At 43.7% G+C, this 20,724-nt stretch overlaps 1 protein-coding gene across 2 annotated transcripts in view; it reads right to left on the bottom strand.

Moving 5' to 3' along the window:
• The window catches only part of LOC132396451 (uncharacterized), a 130,868-nt gene extending 110,978 nt beyond the window's left edge, over nt 1–19,890 (bottom strand). Inside the window, exons 1-2 of one of the 2 annotated variants that reach the window (XM_059973991.1) lie at nt 19,784–19,890; nt 19,130–19,194 (exon numbers count right to left, since the gene is read on the bottom strand). The gene's annotated coding sequence lies outside the window, so the exon portion shown is untranslated. Of the gene's footprint in view, nt 1–19,129; nt 19,246–19,783 lie in introns of those variants that run through there. The other variant, XM_059973990.1, reaches the window with a different exon arrangement.
• Between the last annotated feature and the right edge of the window lie 834 nt (nt 19,891–20,724).

The following is a 20,724-nucleotide window of genomic DNA, read 5'->3' as shown; positions in this document are numbered from 1 at the left end:
CCCGTCCTTTTTGTACAGGTCACACCAGCCCCAGAAGAGGTCCCAATGATTCAGAAATCTGAATCCCTGCCCCCGCTGCAATCTCTCAACATGCATTTATCCTCCACCTCACGCTATTCCTATACTCACTGTCATGTGGCACAGGCAGTAATCCTGAGATTACTACCTTTGAGGTCCTGCTTCTCAATTTCCTTTCCATCTCCCTGTAGTCTGTTTTGACAGACAGACAGACATACTTTATTGATGCTGAGGGAAATTGGGTTTCATTACAGCCGCACCAACCAAGAATAGTGAAGAAATATAGCAATATAAAACCATAAATAATTAAATAATAATAAGTTAATCATGCTAAGTGGAAATGAGTCCAGGACCAGCCTATTGGCTCAGGGTGTCTGACACTCTGAGGGAGGAGTTGTAAAGTTTAATTGCCACAGGTAGGAATGACTTCCTATGATGCTCAGTGCTGCATCTCGGTGGAATGAGTCTCTGGCTGAATGTACTCCTGTGCCTAACCAGTACATTATGGAGTGGATGGGAGTCATTGTCCAAGATGGCATGCAACTTGGACAGCATCCTCCTTTCAGACACCACCATCAGAGAGTCCAGTTGCACCCCCACAACATCACTGGCCTCACAAATGAGTTTGTTGATTTTGTTGGTGTCTGCTACCCTCAGCCTGCTGCCCCAGCACACAACAGCAAACATGATAGCACTGGGCACCGCAGACTCGTAGAACATCCTCAGCATCGTCCGGCAGATGTTAAAGGACCTTTTCAGGACCTCCTCCCTTTTCCTACCTATGTCGTTGGCACCAATATGTACCATGACCTCTGGTTGTTTTCCTTCCCACTTCAGAATATCATGGACGTGATCAGAAACGTCCCGGACCCTGGCACCTGGGAGGCAAACTGCCATCCGTGCTTCTTTCCTGTGTCCACAGAATCACCTGTCTGACCCCTCTGATTAAATAAAAAATAAATATTCCACTCAGATTCCTATCAGCTCTCCCTGACTCACCCATTCAGTGGGGGCAAGCTACTGAGGCCAATTGACCAACCAACCAACATATCTTTGGGAGCTGGGAGGAGCCAAGAAGAGTGTGCAAACTCCACACAGACAGCACAGGTCGGGGATGAACCTGGGTCACTGCAGCCATGAGGCAATGACTAGGCTGTGCTGTTCCCTGGGGTATCATATATTTAAGAAGCTACATTTGAATAAGCTGTGGTTCGGAATGTCAGAGTTCTAGATGACTGAGTATAGTAGAAAACATGGGCAGAGAATATTAATATGGTGGCAGTCACAGCCAGTCACTCTCCCCTTCCCAGGAATCCGCACCCAAGCTCTTCCTTATGAATGGAGACTAAAGCAACTGTGTGCTTTCACAAGAAATCTCAAACCTGCACTCTGCCCACGTTTACCAGATTCTCACCATGAAAAAATGCTCCATTCTGTATTCTTTCTTCCAAAGTAAAACTCAAATTAATAAGACATACGGCTCATCAAGTCTGTTGCACCATTTCATCATGGCTGACATTATCCCTCTCAATCCCATTCTCCTGCCTTCTCCCTGTAACCTACGATGTCCTAACTAATCTGGAATTTATCAACCCACGGTTTAAATATTTCCAATGATTTGGCCTCCACAGCCTTATGTGCCAATGGATTCCGCAGATTCACCACCCTGTCTGAACAAATTCCTCCTCTTGGAGGTTCTTGATTAGTCAGAGTGTCAAAGGTTGCAGGGGTAAGGCAGAAGAATGAGATTGAGAGGAATGGAAGCGTGTATGATGTATGAGGGTTGTGCTCCCAATGGGTTTTTTCTTGTTTTTTTTCCAGTTAGTAGGGGTTCTTTTTTTCCCTTTTTCTTTCAAAAAAAAATATTCTTAACACTTCAGTTTTTCTTATTATTATTGATATATTGCTTAGCTTTGTTAATCAATTATTTGCTAATTTAATTCTTTATTGTACCTAATGACATATTGACTTAATGTATCATATTGACTCTGTATCCCTTTTGCCAATCACCTTTCCAGCTCTTAGCTTCATCCCACCCCCTCCGGTCTTCTCCTATCATTTTGCAATTCCCCCTCCCCCCACTACTTTCAAATCTCTTACTATCTTTCCTTTCAGTTAGTCCTGACAAAGGGTCTCGGCCCAAAACGTCGACAGTGCTTCTTCCTATAGATGCTGCCTGGCCTGCTGCGTTCCACCAGCATTTTGTGTGTGTTGACTTAATGTATCTTTTTTTGTTAATCTTCAATAATAATTAATGAAAATATTTTAAAATGAGATTGAGAGGGATAATAAATCGGCCATGATGGAATGGTCGTGCACCCTCAAGGAGCCGAATGGACTAGTTCTGCTCCAATGTCTTATGGCCTTATCTTCCCTCCTTGTAACTTCAGTAAATGTGCTCCAGAATATTTGCTGGACTTGAATTCTTTTGCATGGTTTATCCTTACACAGCATGTGAGCGTTCCTGAAAACAACCAGTTATTATCTGGTAATTTCTTGCAAATTAACCATGTAAATCGCTTCCCTTTGTATTGAAACGAAATGGGTCTTTAGCTAACCGTTTACATAAGACCGATGTTACCACATCCTTAGTAACAGATTCCAGCAATTCTCTGGAAACAGATGTCAGTTTACTGGCTGCTGGGTTGCTGAGTTCTTTCCGAACCCCCTCGTGAACAATGATACATCTTTGCATCTCCCGATCTGCTGGGACCATTCCCAGATCCGGGTAGTTTTGGAAAATCATTACTAATGTGTCCACTATCTCAGATGTCATCCAGGGAGCAGGTCAGATCCAGGGCAATCCTTGTCTTAATTTGTTCTCCTTAATACCTCCATTCCTTTTTCAGTTTGACAGCTCAACCTGGTTAAATCATGGCTTTTGATTTAACACAGGTACTATCATGTCCCCCGTGACTCAGCTGGGACGTAGCATTATTAAATGTATCAATGGGGCACCACAGTAGCGTAGCAGTTAGCACGATGCTATTACAACTCAGAGCGATGGAGTTCAAAGTTCAATCCCGGTGTCCTCTGTAAGAAGTTTGCACATTGTTCCCATGAGCACGTGGATTTCCTCCGGATGCTCTGGTTTCTTCCTACAGTCCAAAGTCCAAAGTGGTTAGTAGGTTAATTGGTAATTGTCCTCTGATTAGGCTAGGGTTAAATAGGTGTATTGCTGTGTGGGGTGAGTCGTTGGGCTGGAAGGGCCTACACTGCCCTGTATCACTAAATAAATAAATAAATAGCTAGATAAACAAACAAATAAATAGATGAATGGATACATATTCAGTTCTAAGACATTTACAAAGAGAAATTAGTGAAGTAAACAAATGGGCAAACTATGGATTCTAATGAATTCTAATGCAGTCATAAACACACGAGATTCTGCAGAGGCTAGAAATCCAGAGCAACACACACAAAGTGCTGGAAGAACTCAGCAAGTCAGGCAGCCTCTGCGGAGAGGAATAGAGTCAATGTTTTGGACTGAGACCCTTCATCAAGATCAGAAGGAAAGTTGGCCGAATAGGACGGTGGGGGGAGGGGTGGGAAGGGAAGGTGTACCAGCTAGAAGGTGATAGGTGGATCCAGGTGAGGGGCAGTTGAAGTGAGAAGCTGGGAGGTGATAGGTGGAAGAGGTCAAGGTCTGTAGAAGAAATTTGATAGGAGAGGAGAGAGAACCATGGGAGAAAGGGAAGGGAAGGGAGGAAGCACAGGGAGGTAATGGACAGGTAAGAGGGGTCCAGAATGGAAAATGGAAAAAGGGAGAAGAGGAGGAGGGAGACATTTTCAGGTTAGAGAAAGAGATGTTAAATATGCCTGATTATAATTGTAAGGTACCGGGGTGATTGATAAGTTCATGGCCTAAGGTAGAAGGAGTCAATTTTAGAAAATCTGACACATTTATTTTTCAACATAGTCCCCTACCTTTACACACAGTCCAGCAGTCATGGAGCATAGGGATCTTGAACCTCCAGATACTGTCCACAGCAGGGGTGATTGATAAGTTCGTGGCCTAAGGTAGGAGATGAGTTATACAGCTCTTATTACATACACATGCAGTTCAACTCTTTGAGTGATTATGCAGAAAGTAATGCAGAAGGATAACTCATCTCTTTCTACCTTAGGCCATGAATTTATCAATCACCCCTTGTGTGTGGAAAGTGACTGCACTGAGAAATCTGCTTTATTACAGTATAGTTGATAGGCAAGCCTAGATGTTTAAACAAATGTATATATAAAATAGCCTATGAAAGATCAAAAACAAAGTTATCTATCAATATAGAGGAGGGGAGGAAAAGAGAGATTAGCTTCAATTGTTACATGTACATAGAAACATTCTCTGCAACATGTCATTTGTATCGAGAACATGCAGAGGGCAGCACACAAGTGTTGTCACACTTCCAACACCACCACAACATGCCCACAACTTACTCACCCTAACCCATACACTTTGGACTGTGGGAGGAAACCCACATGGTCATGGGGAGACTATATAGGTTCCTTACAGGCAGCAGGCGGAATTGAACCTGGATTGCTGGTACTGTAAAGTGTTGTGCTAGTCACTATGGTACTGTGCCACTCTGAAGTGGGAACTGAATCCAATCTTACAGTTGGCGTTGTGATAGTGTTAAGCTAAGCACTACGGTACTGTGCCCACCCCTCAGTCTCTAGTTGATAAAGTTAATTGTAGATGGGATTGAGTCAGTTACAGAGAGGGATTGAGAAGGCTAGGAATTTACCCAGTGGAGGATACAGAGTATTCAAAGATATGAGGCAGACAGACAGGATGAGACATCCCAGAAGATGTCCTTATAGAGGTGTACAGAATATGAGGGACATAGACAGGGTGAATGCACTCAGTAACTTTTTCCAAGACTGAGGAAGCAAAAACAAGAAAGCACAGGTTCCAAGTGAGAAGGGAAAGATTTAATAAGAAAGTTTTCAGTCAGAGGGTGTTCTGTATGTGGAATGAGTTGCCCAAGAAAGTGGTCGAAGCAGGTACATTAACAACATTTAAAAGGTACTTTGACAGATACATGAATAAGGAGGGTCCAGAGGGATATGGATCAAACACAAGAAAATGGACGTTAATTAGTTGGTCAGCATGGGCCAGATGGGCCAAAGGGTCTGTTTCTGTTCTGTATGACTGTGAGGCATCTGGGCCATTGAATTGATCCATCTTAAAAAGAAACAATTTCACTTAATATTTCATTGTTTGCTGAAATGTTATATACTGTATGAAAACAATTCTTGGGACACAAGGTCCCTTAGAGCAGATTATCGGGCAGGCAAAATTAGCTCAGAAAGGTAAACATTGAAGGGGATTTTAAAGTAGGAGAGGGGTGGCAAAGTCAAGTTAGGCTCTGCAGACCAGGCAATTTCTTCCCGTTCGTCCACGACACAGCTTATTTCTCTTCTCTTACGTCTTTCTTTTCTTTTCGAGGTGGTTGTGGATCTGTAAGAGTCTGTGATCTACAGTTTAAACTACGGTTCTTCACGAACAGTGGGTTTTCGACTGACTGTGTGGCCTAGTGCTTCACTATCTCCAGGAAAGGCCTGGAAGACGTGCCCTTGCGGCTGGGAGGCTGGAAGTCAGGGAGTGGTGGGGGTGGGCAGGAGCTGCTGCTTTTGCTGCTGTGTGTGCGAAGGTCGGTGGTGGGGGGTGGGGTTCAATGTTTCTATCAGTCATTCTATGGGGTTTCTTGTTTCGTGTGTGTCTGTGAAGAGTATCAATTTCAGGATGCATACTGTATATATACTCTGATATTAAATGTACTTGGAAACCTTTGAAATCTTGATGTCAAGCTACACTTATTATCAAAGTATGTAAACTATATACAACCTTGAGATTTGTCTCCTTGCAGGCAGCCACTAAACACAGAGACACAATAGAATCCATGAAAAAAACCCACACCACAAAGATCGTCAAACATCTAATGTGTGAGTAAATAATAAATTGTACAGACGATAAAAAAAGTAAAGAAATAATTCACAGATCATGTACTGCAGAGTCCCTGAAAGTGAGTCTACCTCTGCAAGGTGCATTGGATCACACAGACAGCTAAAGGTGGTCTCCAAGAAACTAATCTCTGCCTAATAAAATACCCCATTGTTCTTTAAGTGATTCCAGGTATTTTCTTTACCCACCCACTAATCTATCAGGAGTTCCATCTGTGTATTAATTACTCCCTGTGTAACAGAGAATTTCCTATTATCAATCCCAAAATTACCCTTTAATAGTTTGAACCTGTGAACCCTTGCCTTCCTCTTGTAATTTTAGAGAAAGAAAATAAAGAGTATTTGATTCACAACCATGGTAAACGTCGGCTGCAATTCTGACATTTGTTTGGGGCACTTAATGGAAACTGAAAATTCCTGCTTGGCTCAAACCAACCTTGCTCAACGGTTTTGTGTGTGTGTGTGTGTGCGTGTGTGTCTGGTCAGGACCAGAGGGCAGAAGGCAGGCATTTAAGGAAAGATGAGACTGAATTAGCAATCTGCTTGCTGCTTGGATTGGATGCTCCGTCAAAGTGTTTGTTTTGACTGTCAGGGTGCTTTATTGACGGGGAAGACCACAATCTCTTTCCCTTACCATCAAACACTCCTCGTTAATAGTGTTTGGTCCTTCAGCTGGAGTTTAAGATTGACTATTCAGAACAGCATGAGCAATATCTCAGTTCAAACTGCCTCTGAAGTTAAACTTTGGACAAATGTGATCCTCAAACACTTAAGAGCAGATACTTCTTCACTTCCTCAGGAATCTGGAGACTCAGCATGTCATCGAAAACTTTGACAATCTTCCATTGATGTGTGGTGGAAAGTGTGCTGACCGGCTGCAATACAGCCTGGTACGGGAGCCCCAATGCCCTTGAGTGGAAAATCCTACAAAAGTTAATGAATTTGGCCCAGGACATCACGGGTAAAAAACATTGAGCACATCTACATGAAACGTTGCCATAGAAAAGCAGCATCCATCATCAAAGATCCTCATCACCCAGGCCGTGTTCTCTTCTCACTGCTACCATCAGGAAGAAGGTAGAGCACTCACATCACCAGTTTCAAGGACAGTTACTGCCCCTCAACCACCAGGCTCTTGAACAAAACTCATTCAAGGACATTTATCTTGTTATTTCATTCTCGTTATTTATTGCTATTTATTCATTATCTGCATTTGCACAGCCTGTGTACAGTTCACAGTTCCTGACATTTACAATTTACAGATGCTGTTTACATTTACTGTTCTATAGATTTGCTAAGTATGCTTGCAGGAAAAGAATCTCAGGGTTGTATATGGCGACATGTATGCACTCTGATAATAAATTTTACTTTGAACTTTGAAGAGTGAAGATCACTATCGGCTTTGCCTTTATCGCAGACTTTTCCAATTAACACACATTCAGTCCAATAGCAGCATAACTGTATTTTTCATTTTGAGATACAGCTCGGTAACAGCCCCTTCCAGCCCAACGAGCCCGCGCCGCTTGGTTACACCAATGTGACCAATTAACCTAATAAGCCATCTGCCTTTGGAATGTGGGTGGAAACCAGAGCACCCAAAGGAAACCCGTGTGGTTGCGGGGAGAACGTACAGACAGCAGCTGAAACTGAACCTGGGTCGTTGGCATTGTAATATCGTTCTGCTACTGAATTCTTCTTCTTGACCCCTTCAACCTTGCGGGCCATAGGCCGCCAACAGCAGCTTGCCAGAGTCCTCTGTCCTGGGCCGAGGGTTGATCATCCCTGCGATCACACACCTTCATAAGCCAACAGTCCTTCCTCTCACAGGGATGAGGACTTTGGAGCTCCCGTTGACGTTTCTGTTGTTTTGGGTTTTTACAGAATGTTGCTAGCCTCATGCCCAACCCTCCTCCTTTCAGAGCCAGGATTGCAACCATCCAAGGTGGAGTTCTTATTCTACAAGGCTTCCCCAACTAAGTTACAAACACAAGAATTTTTGCGGATGTTGGAAATCCGAGCAACACACAAAATGGTGGAGGAACTCAGCAGGCCAGGCAGCATCTATGGAAAAAAGTACAGTCAACGTTATGGTCCGAAACATCGACTGTACTTTTTCCCATAGATGTTGCCTGGCCTGCTGAGTTCCTCCAGCATTTTGTGCATAAATCACAAACACAATGTTTCTGCAGATGGGGTGAGGAAAGCAAATGCAATGTTAGCATTCACTTCAAGAGGTCTAGAATACAAGAGCAGGGATGTGGTGCAGAGGCTTTATAAGGCACTGTACTCACCTTGAGTACTGTGAACAGTTCTGGGCTCCTCATCTAAGAAAAGATGTGCTGACATTGTAGAGGGTTCAGAGGAGGTTCACAAGGATGATTTTGGGAATGAAAGGGTTATCATACGAGGAACGTTTGATGGCTCTGGGCCAGTGCTTGCTGGAATTCAGAAGGATGAGGCGGGGATCACACTGAAACCTTTGAATGTTGAAAGGCCTAGACAGAGTAGATGTGGAAAGGATGTTTCCCATTGTGGGAGAACCTAGGACAAGAGGGCACAGCCTCAGGAGAGAGGGGCATCCATTTAAAACAGAAATGCAGAGAAATTTCTTTAGCCCGTGGGCGGTGAATTTGTGGAATTTGTTACCACAGGCAGCTGTGGAGGCCGGGTCACTGGGTGTGTTTTAGACAGAGCTTGATAGGTTCTTGATTGGACATGTCGTCAAAGGTTACGGGAAGAAGGCCGTGGAATGGGACAGAGGAGGGAAAAGAATGAATCAGCCATGATTGAATGGTGGAGCAGACTCAATGGGTCAAATGGCCTAATTCTGCTCCTGATGCCTTATGGTCTTATAGTCTTATAATAAACCCAATTCTGATTCTAAAATGGACTCTTGACCTCACAATCTACTCGTTATAATTGTGCATCTTATTGTCTGACTGTGCTGTACTTTCTCTGTAGCTGTTACACTTCATTCTGCATTCTGTTTTTTTTTACCTTGTACTACTCCATTTGGGTAATGGGATGGAGTTACATCTCTACCAAAGGAGGTGTAAGGCATTCTTTCCCTCTGCTAGCCTGCAGGTCACCCTTGGGCAAGTTGTGGCACCTACTTAGCCCCTCGATCAGGGTCACATGAAGCCATGGGAGCAGGTGGTGGATGGTCGTATGAGCAGCCGGTGCAGATCACAAGTCCTGGTTATGCAACCACTGACGCCAGGCAGACAATCTCTGAAGAGTATTGATAATGGCTGGGCTCACCCGTCTTGTAAAGACACTGCCCAGAAGAAGGCAATGACAAACCACTTCTGTAGAAAAATTTGTCCAAGAACAATCATGGTCATGGTCATGATCGCCCACGTCACACAACACAGCACATAATGATGATGATGATGTTCTACACTTTCCCTGTAGCTGTTACACTTCATTCTGTGTTCTGCTGTTACTTTATCTTGTTCTTCCTCAATGCACTGAGTAATAGTTCAATCTGTATGAAAATATGCAAGACAAACTTTTCACTGTATCTTGATACTTGTGATAATAATAAACCAATTCCAATAACGGAAGTGTGGGTTGTACTATGATTTTAGGAAACTTAAGCTGGGGAGTGAGTGTAAGTGAATACTGGAGGCTGATGAAAAGGAGCTGCCTTGGTGTTGGTTAGAGGGCTGGGTGTGTGTGTGTGAGAGAGGGAAAGAGAAAAGGGAAATTGTCTTGATATTGTTTTGTTGCTTGTTGTGTTCTATGTTGTTGTGGCAAGCATGGTGGGCTTGCAATGTTGGCACTGGAATGAGCGGTGACACTTGTGGCCTGTCCCCAGCTCACCCTTGCGTGTGTTGGTTGCTAACACAGACAACACATTTCACTGTGTGTTTCCATGTACACATGACAAATAAACTTGAATATTTAGAATCAGAATCAGACTCATGTTTGTTACCAACAAGAGAAAGTCTGCAGATACTGGATATCCAAGCAACAACACACACAAGATGCCGGAGGAACTCAGCAGGCCAGGCAGCATCTACGGAAAAGAGAAGTTGACCCTTGAGTCCCAAAGAAGGATCTCAGCCTGAAACTTCGACTGTTTACTCTTTTCCATAGATGCTGCCTGGCCTGCTGAGATCCTCCAGCACTTTGTGTGTGTGCCTCAGGTTTATTACCACTGGCATATGTCATGAAATTGGTTGCTGTATGCAGGAATACATTGCAATACATAATACAAAAAAACTGTAAATTACAATAAGAAATATGCATACAAAATTAACTTAAGTAATGCAAAAAGACAGCAGAACAATAGTGTTCATTGGTTCATTGTCCATTCAGAAATCTGATGATAGAGGGGAAGAAGCTGTTCCTGAAAGATTGAATGTGTGGCGTCAGACTCCTGTACCTCCTCCCGGATTGTAGCAATGAGAAGAGATCATGTCATGGTGATGGTGGTCTTTAATGATAGATGCCACCTTTTGAATCTTGTCCAAGATCAGCTTCATCCTCTTCATTACAATGTTAGTCAAAAATATTTGCTTAGAGTTCTGAAAGGCTTATCAAGCGTATCAGAAGTGACTGTGGTTTATAAGCAGCTGACGACCATCCGGAATAAAACAGGAAAAAGCTAGAAATGCTCAGCAGCAACTGTGGAAAGAGAAGCTGAGCTTCATATTGGTGTCAATAACCCTTCATCAGAGCTTCTGCAATGTGGACTTAGATGTGAGGGATGTATAAAGAAATGTGCAACTTATTCAGTGGTGAGAGAGGAAGATCTGGCCTGATGGAAGAACTAACAAAGTTACTTGTCCACTGCTTCTTCCATCAGCCTAGAAATTCCTCTCTTACCACTGAATATGTTGCAAATATCTTAATTATAGACCCTGAATCTAAGTCTATATTGCTAAAATCTCTCATGAAAAGCAATGTCCATTATACTGATCATAGAACATAGAGCACACGCTCTCTTTTTGCATAATGGGACTCTTATTATGAAATTGTGATCTTGGGTGTGCTTACTGTGTGTGTGACTGTTGGTAACGTGTGTGACTGTGTGTGTGACGTGTGTGACTGTGTGTGTGACTGTTGGTCACGTGTCTTTGCAGCTTGACCCTGTAGTAATGCTGCCTTGTTTGGCTGTACTTATGAGGATTCATATATGGTTAAATTAAAATTAAACTTGAATTGAAATGCTGGAGGAACGCAGCAGGTCAGGCATCATCTACGGAGAGGAATAAGCGGTCGATATTGTGGGCCGAGACCCTTCATCTGGACTGAAAAGGAAGAGGAGAGAAGCCAGAATGTGGGGGGAGGGGAGAAGTTCAAACCAGTAGTTGCAGCAAACGTGTATAAGAATGATTTTATCCACACCAGAGATGTGAGAGGACAAACAAGATCATTGATAAATAGTTGGGTGTACGGATGATGTGTGTTCAGCAATGTGGCAAACTATTAACTAACTCTTCGGGAATCAGTCGTTACAAATATTGGTATTTATTAAAGCTCACGGTCCCAGAGCCCTTTCTGCACAATCAGGAGAGATGATTTTCTGAGGAGGCTGAAGAGAGCTGGACTTTGCCCATCCATACTCTTATCATTCTACAGAGCACCCTGACAGGCTGCATCACTGCACGGTACAGAAACTGCACTGCAGCAGGGTAGGAGGGCTCCACCACGGGTAGTCAAAAATACCCGGCGCGTCTTTAGCACCAGCCTACCCACCATTAAGGACATATACTCAGAAAGGTGCCGGATAAGGGCCAGTAACATCATGAAGAATCACACCCACCTTGCTCATGGACTGTTTGTCCCACTCCCATCAGGGAGGAGGCTACATAGCATTCACACCAGGACCAAATCTGCAGCATGTTACCACACACACAGGACCTCCTACCGACATAACCGATCGATAGATCGCGCAATAGCCACAGCTCTTCACACTGTCCTTACACATCTGGAGAGGGATGCTTATGTGAGAATGCTGTTCTTGGACTACAGTTCAGCATTCAACACCATAATTCCCTCCAGGCTCAACAAGAAACTCCGAGACTTCACCCTGCCTTGTGTAGCTGGATTCCAGACTTCCTGTCAGATCACCAGCAGGTGGTAAGAGTGGGCTCCCTCACCTCTGCCCCTCTGACCCTCAACAAAGGTGCCCTTCAGGGCTGTGTCCTAAGCCCTCTCCCTTACTCTCTGTATACCCACGACTGTGTGGCCACCACAGCTCCAATCAGCTAATTAGATTTGCTGACGATACTACATTGATGACCCTTATCTCAAATAATAACGAGGCAGCCTACAGAGAGGAAGTCATCACCCTGACACAGTGGTGTCAAGAAAACAACCTCTCCCTCAATGTCGCAAAAACAAAGGAGCTGGTTGTGGATTACAGGAGGAATGGAGACAGGCTCAACCCTATTGACATCATCAATGGATCTGGGGTTGAGAGAGTGAACAGCTTTAAGTTCCTTGGCGTACACATCACCGAGGATTTCACGTGGTCTGTACATACTGGCTGTGAGGTGAAAAAGGCACAACAGTGCCTCTTTCACCTCAGACAGTTGAAGAAGTTTGGCGTGGGGCCCCAAATCCTAAGAATTTTCTACAGGGGCACAATTGAGAGCATTCTGACTGGCTGCATCACTGCCTGGTATGGGAATGGTGCTTCCCTCAATCGCAGAACTCTGCAGAGAGTGATGTGGACAGCCCAGCGCATCTGTAGTTGTGAACTTCCCACTATTCAGGACATTTGCAAAGACAAGTGTGTAAAAAGGGCCCAAAGGATCACTGGGGACTCGAGTCACCCCAACCACAAACCATTCCAGCTGCTACCATCCGGGAAATGGTACCGCAGCATAAAAGCCAGGACCAACAGTGTCCGGGACAGCTTCTTCCGCCAGGCCCTTGACTAATTAATTCACACTTATACAATTGTACTTCCATGTTATATTGAATGTCCTGTTGTACATACTATTTATTACATATTAGTATAAATTGCACATTGCACATTTAGACAGAGACGTAATGTAAAGATTTTTCCTCCTCATGTACATGAAGGATGTATGTAATAAAGTCAACTCAAATTCAGACTCAAAAACTGTTACTTTCTACAAGCAGTAAAGCTGATCAATACTTCCTCACACTAATCCACCCCACCACACCCCCAACTACCACAGCTTTATCATTTCCTGTCAGTCACCTTATGTACAGAGACTCCTGTGCCTAGCCTCACTCTATGGATATACAATCAATGTATATAAGCTATCTTATACAGTTGGAGTCATAGAGTCAGAGGAAAGCACAGCATAGAAACAGGCCCTTGCCAAGCCATTGAAACTGCCTACTCCCACTGGGATTTATACTTATCGAGTTTTATTATTATTATTGTGTTCTTTATTTTATTGAGTTTGCTTTGGTGTTGCATTGGTACAAAAGTAACAATAATTTTGTTCTCCTTTACACTTGTGTACTGGAAATGACTTTAAACAATCTTGAATCGTGAGATGACCCAGAGGTTAGGGAAATTTGGAGGGCAAAGCCAAAGGTTGAAGTTCAGAGCTTGGCGACTCTGATTCTGATTCTGATTCAGGAAGTAAGTCCATTTCAGTTCTTGGCCACTCTGAGATGTTTACCAAAGAGGGGGAGGGGAGGTTTGACTTAGGCGCTTAACAGCACAAGAGGCCTGGACAAGATGAACAAGAGAGTTTGATTTCTTGAGGCAAAGGCGTTAGTTACTCGAGAGGACGGAAATTGGAGGGAGGATTAGAGAAGTATGGAGGATTTTCTTTCACCCAAGTGATAGTGGGGATCTAGAACTCACCGCTTGATCCAGTGAGTCCCAGGATCATCATTTCATCTGTTGCAATAAATGTCCATCTTACCAGTTCATTGAAAGATATTAGCTGGAGATTGGCACATTTAACAAGCATTGCAGTCCTCCCACAGGCTACTTTTTGGCACCTGCACTGGCTGATGATGTCACGGCACAAGTGGAGTATAAATCTAGCACACTGAAAGCACCTGGTCTCTTTTACTCTCTGGGTCTCTGTGGATGGTGCCATGGAAACAGTAAAAGTGTGCTGCAGTAAGAGGGGCCCGTGTGCACACTGTAGATATATATTTGTAACTGAATATAATTTGAGTGGTTTACTGAATGGTCAGCGTTTACCTTGTCCTGTAGGTAAATAGGTAACTTACCTACTGATGTAAGTTCAAGTATCATCCAAGCCCATTTGCTGAGGCCGCAAAACTAATTTTGCACAACATCATCCCCCCCTGGCCAGCACACGGAATGGTCCAAGATGTGGAAACACTCAACAAATGCTGTTCTGCCGAGCATTGTGGGTGTGCTATGCTGGCTCCGGAAGAGTGGCGACACTCGCGGGCTGCCCCCTGCACATCCCCAGGCTGTGTTGGCTGTTCAGGCAAACAACACATTTCCCCATACGTTTCAATGAACATGTGTTAAATAAATCTGAATCGGAATACTTAAAGCATATAATTTTACAATGCGGATGCATTGGTAATCATTTTCCAATGTTCCTTAGATTCAGGATCAGTTCCTGAAGATTGGAGAGTGGCTAATGTTATCCCACTTTTCAAGAAGGGAGGGAAGGAGAAAACGGAGAACTATCGCCCTGTTAGCCTAACGTCAGTCGTGGGGAAGATGCTTGAGTCCATTATTAAGGACGAAATAGTGGCACATCTTGATGGCAGAAATAGGATTAGGCCGAGCCAGCATGGATTTACCAAGGGCAAATCATGCTTGACTAATCTGTTGGAGTTTTTTGAGGGTGTAACAAGGATGTTAGACGAGGGTAAGCCAGTGGATGTTGTGTACCTAGATTTTCAGAAGGCATTCGATAAGGTGCCACATAGGAGATTGGTGAGTAAAATCAGAGCTCACGGCATTGGGGGCAGGGTTTCAACATGGATAGAAAACTGGTTGGCAGATAGAAAGCAAAGGGTAGCAGTGAATGGGTGTTTCTCGGACTGGCTGGAGGTGACTAGTGGGGTACCACAGGGCTCTGTATTGGGACCACAGCTCTTTACAATTTATGTCAATGATTTAGATGAGGGCATTGAAAACTATATCAGCAAGTTTGCTGACGATACTAAACTGGGTGGCAGTGTGACATGCGAAGAGGACGTTAGGAGAATACAGGGAGACTTGGATAGGCTGGGTGAGTGGGCAGATACTTGGCAGATGTCATTCAATGTGAATAAATGTGAAGTTATCCACTTTGGAAGCAGGAACAAGAGGGCAGAGTATTGTCTGAACGGTGTAGAGTTAGGTAAGGGAGAAATGCAAAGAGATCTAGGAGTCCTAGTTCACCAGTCAATGAAGGTGAATGAGCAAGTGCAACAGGCAGTGAAGAGGGCAAATGGAATGGTGGCCTTTGTTACAAGGGGAATTGAGTACAAGAGCAAGGATGTCCTTTTGCAGTTGTACAGGGCCCTGGTGAGACCACACCTGGAATATTGTGTACAGTTTTGGTCTCCAGGTTTAAGGAAGGACATTCTGGCAATTGAGGAAGTGCAGCGTAGATTCACTAAGTTGATTCCTGGGATGGCAGGGCTGTCTTACGCAGAGAGATTGGAGAGATTGGGCTTATACACGCTGGAATTGAGGAGATTGAGAGGGGATCTGATTGAAACGTTTAAGATAGTTAAAGGATTGGATAGGATTGAGGCAGGAAATATGTTCCAGATGTTGGGAGAGTCCAGTACCAGAGGGCATGGATTGAGAATAAGAGGTCAGTTATTTAAAACAGAGTTGAGGAAAAACTTCTTCTCCCAGAGAGTTGTGGAGGTGTGGAATGCACTGCCTCGGAAGACGGTGGAGGCCAATTCTCTGGATGCTTTCAAGAAGGAGCTAGATAGATATATGATGGATAGGAGAATCAAGGGATATGGGGACAAGGCAGGGACTGGGTGTTGATAGTGAATGATCAGCCATGATCTCAGAATGGCGTTGCAGACTTGAGGGGCCGAATGGTCTACTTCTGCACCTATTGTCTACTTCAGATTTAAGTCTCAGTAGCCTTTTGTGGGGAGGGAAGCCTAGTAAAAACAATGGTTTGAAGGATCTCCTTCTCTGATCCATCAGTTCCTATGGTTCTATGATAGAGCACCTCCAGTGTGGTAATCTGCTGCAGGTTGCCTCACTGAGGAGTTGTCTGTTATCAGACAAGATGTTCTTCAGAGCCTTTCATTAGCACAGATTAGGGCAGATAAGGAGGTCGGTTTGAAGGATTATTTTAGACAATAGACAATAGACAATAGGTGCAGAAGTAGACCATTCGGCCCCTCGAGTCTGCAACGCCATTCTGAGATCATGGCTGATCATTCACTATCAATACCCAGTCCCTGCCTTGTCCCCATATCCCTTGATTCCCCTATCCATCAGATATCTATCCAGCTCCTTCTTGAAAGCATCCAGAGAATTGGCCTCCACCGTCTTCCGAGGCAGTGCATTCCACACCTCCACAACTCTCTGGGAGAAGAAGCTCTTCCTCAACTCTGTTTTAAATAACTGACCTCTTATTCTCAATCCATGCCCTCTGGTACTGGACTCTCCCAACATCTGGAACATATTTCCTGCCTCAATCCTATCAAATCCTTTAATTATCTTAAACGTTTCAATCAGATCCCCTCTCAATCTCCTCAATTCCAGCGTGTACAAGCCCAATCTCTCCAATCTCTCTGCGTAAGACAGCCCTGCCATCCCAGGAATCAACCTAGTGAATCTACGCTGCACTTCCTCAATTGCCAGAATGTCCTTCCTTAAACCTGGAGACCAAAACTGTACACAATATTCCAGGTGTGGTCTCACCAGGGCCCTGTACAAATGCAAAAGGACATCCTTGCTCTTGTACTCAATTCCACCTTGTAATAAAGGCCAACATTCCATTTGCCCTCTTCACTGCCTGTTGCACTTGCTCATTCACCTTCATTGACTGGTGAACTAGGACTCCTAGGTCTCTTTGCATTTCTCCCTTACCTAACTCTACACCGTTCAGACAATACTCTGCCCTCTTGTTCCAGCTTCCAAAGTGGATAACTTCACATTTAAAAGAAGACAAAATGGGGAGCATTTAGGGAAGGAATTCCAGAGTTTAGGGATGAAGTAGCAGATGGCACACTCCCAGTGTTAGGCAAAGAAATCCGAGATGCATAAGAACCCTGAGTTGATGGAACGCAGTGTTCTTGTTGGACTCGGGGATGTCCCAGATGTATAATCACAGCTCATTCTCAATGCGCTCAGCACACTCTGCATGAACCTCTGAAACACTGGCGGCTGGACTGTCATCAGCACTGCTTTCTATAACTGTCCTGAACTGTGGAACAGCAGCTGCCTGAGTGGGGCTCCTTTTAATGTGGAATACCACCATAAGTCAGTAGGACATAGGAGCAGAATTAGGCCATTTGGCCCATCGAGTCTGCTGTGCCATTCCATCATGGCTGAAATATTATCCCACTCGACCCCATTCTCCTGCCTTCTGCCCATAACCATTCACGCCCTTCCTAATCCAGAATTTATCAATCTCTGTCTTAAATATACATAATGACTTGACACCTGCTGCTATCGGAGGCAATGAATTCCAGTTTTACACACACAGTTGTACAAATACTGTGACAACAGGGCTGACTGTCCCAATCCCTCCCTTTCTCTCTGTCTCACCCCACCCACGCACACCCACAAAGACACAGCAACACACACAAATGTTTTTTGTCCACTCTAAGTGCATCCATTTCAGAAGCTCCGTTTGCATCTCTGTCCTCGTTGCTCTCAGACAGGGTATTTCAAATCTGAGACTCCATGGAAGACAGAGATTTTTCTCATTCTCTCTCTGGTTACCTTTTATCTGAACCCCCTGGTTATTCATTGCCAGTTTTCCATCAATTTATTTCAAACCTCTCATTCTGTCAAATCTCCTCCTGAATTCTCAATGGTACACAAGATTGTTCTAACAATCTGTTAGTTCAGGAACCACCCCAATAAATCCCTATAAATTCACCAAAGTCTTCACATCTTATAATATGGTGCCAGATCTGGGCATGGTATTGCTGCCTGGAAAATAACAAAACTTTTTCCTTCTTTTAGACCACAAGACCATTAGCCATTCTGCTCATTGAGTCTGGTGTGCCAGTCCATCATAGCTGATTCATTATCCCTTTCAAACTTATTCTCCTGCCTTCTCCCTGCAACCTTTGATGCCCTTACTAATCAAGAACCTGTCAATCTCCTGTTTAAATATACCCAATGACTTGGCCTCCACAGACATCTGTGGCAATTAGTTCTTTGGCAGAAGAAATTCCTCCTCATTGCTGTTCTAATGGGACATCCTTGTATTCTGAGACTGTGTCCTCTAGTATTAGACTCACTCACTACAGGAAACATCCTCTTCACGTTTACCCCAGATGAACCTCAAAGGGTAATTTCTTCTGTATCTCCAGTGCTGTTATAATCCATAAACAATATGTTCAAGGGAAAGAGGCACTTAGTTTTCATTGAATGCCCTTTTGGTTCTCTCTCTGGCATTAGGAATAGTATGCAGGTGATCAGTTTTAATTCCTACAAATGCAAAGAGTTTAATACACTAAACCATTCCTCTCAAACTTGTTGCAATAGCCTGACACCCTTTCTAGCACCCTCACTGTCTCAGTTACCTGGAAATATTGGCATGTATCCAGGAAATCCTAGAGAATAGAGCAATGGTCTAACTCTCTGCCACCAGTGTCTGGAACGGAATAAGGCAGTGGTTGCATTAATTACCAGCTGATTGAAAACATGCTCACAGGTCATTGATCAGAAAAACACTCATCAGAGATGGACCCCAAGAGCAATCCTTAAACTGAGCAACCCTTGAAAACTGAACAGAAATCAAGAAAGAACACACAGTTTTTTTCCCCAGAGTGCAACAGCAAATAAAATCCTTCAAAATCATAATGAATGCATCAAGAAAACATCTCTAGACATTACAAAAATCAGATCATATACAAAAACCCAGTGCATCAAGCCTGGTTATTATTTCAAGCACACCTTCATTCTAATGAGGTGTATTAACTGAAATTAAAACTCAGAACATCAGCAACTTTTTCATGAATAAATCTGAGTAGCATGAATACAAATTCAATTAAAGCTGCTTTCTTTTTCCTCTACCTGAATGATCACAATGCCACTGAAAGTTTTGGAAGGGGAGATCCTGATGAAGGTACGTTGGCGATCTGTTAGACAGAGGATAGACAATGTCACTATTACAGGACAGCAAAGCAAAATGTGGACTAGTGCCAAGAGCAGACTGCCTGGGAATGTGTTCAAGGTTCAAATCGTTTCACCCCACACATTTAAAAAACCGTGAGAATCTTTACAAGTTTAACAAATTTAGTGATGCGCAGAGAACTATGCCAAGCACTAACCAATTAAGGGTACACTCATTAAAATGGAAGGTGAGGGGGAATGGAGTAGTGTGAGATGGTGAGGGGAGCAGGTACAGTGATAGCCTGCTGGGCTGAATGGTTTCAGTCGTAAAGTTAATAAATATCAGCAGTTTACAATAAACTGGGCAAGATGACATTGAATTGTGAAATGGTTGCAAGTTTTGAATCAAAAACTCAGACATAATCTTTGTAACGTGACACAGTAGATTCCAGTTAATTGGGACACATCAGGGCCAGTGCATTTTGGCCTAATTAGCTGCCCCAATTAGCCAAAGTGTTGTGAAAATTGTTAAAAAGACAAACTATTGTTTAACTGAGTAGCAAGTTACGCATTTAAATGAAATACAGAACAAATTAGACCACTATCAACACCCACCACAGTACTATAAAACTGTATTAGCTCCTATCAGGGTTACTGACAGAGGATTCCATCCATTGTATACGGCTGTGTATGGGGTATCCAGGATGGAGTAGCACTTCTGATGAGGGGGCTTGTCATGTTCATTCTGGGGCAGCTCACTGACTTGGTCCCCAGCAGACATTCAACTTTCACCTGTGGCTTCAAATGGCCATTGGCATGCGGCAGTGGTCACACCCGCTCACTGCCTCGACCAGCAGCCTAAAGGGAACTGAACAGCACCAGTGACCCTGGTTCAGTTCTGCTGAGTTTGTATATCCTCCCTGTGAGCTCGTGGGTTTCCTCCGGGTGCTCCGGTTTTCTCCCACATTTCAAAGACGTACAGGTTAGTACATTAATTGGTCACATGGTGGTAATTGGGCGGTGCCAGCTCATTGGGCCTATATGGGCTGCTACTGGGCTGTGTCTCTAAATAAAAAAGTAAGTCAATAAAAGCTAAGGATAAAGCTCAGAAACATGAAAGATTCTGCAAATGCTTGAAATCCAAAGTTACACATGCAAAATACTGGAGGAACTCAGCAGGTCAGGCAGCATCTAAGGAAATGAATAAACAGTTGATGTTTCGGACTGAGATCCTACTTCAGCCCTGAAGGGTCTCAGCTCAAAGCATTAGCTGTATGCACATTTCTGTGGATACTGTCTGATCTGTTGGGTTCCTCCACATTTTGTGTGGGTGTTGATAAAGCTCAGAGTGGTAATGAGAAGATTTTTCATCCAAGGTTTATAACTGATTGGAATTCTCTACCTCAGGTGGCTGGGACTGCTTATTCACTCAGTAGATTCAAGAGGGAGGTGATAGATTATTTGCCAATAGAACAAAGCAAGCAGAGATTGAGTAGTAGAGTGCATCTGAGCTGATGTTCAGCCAGGAGTTTACTAGATAGTAAATGGAGAAAGGA

Source organism: Hypanus sabinus, chromosome 7 (genome assembly GCF_030144855.1).
Source record: "Hypanus sabinus isolate sHypSab1 chromosome 7, sHypSab1.hap1, whole genome shotgun sequence".
NCBI lineage: Eukaryota > Metazoa > Chordata > Chondrichthyes > Myliobatiformes > Dasyatidae > Hypanus > Hypanus sabinus.
The sequence above is the reverse complement of the archived record's forward strand: the minus strand, read 5'-3'. Positions and strand labels throughout refer to the sequence as shown.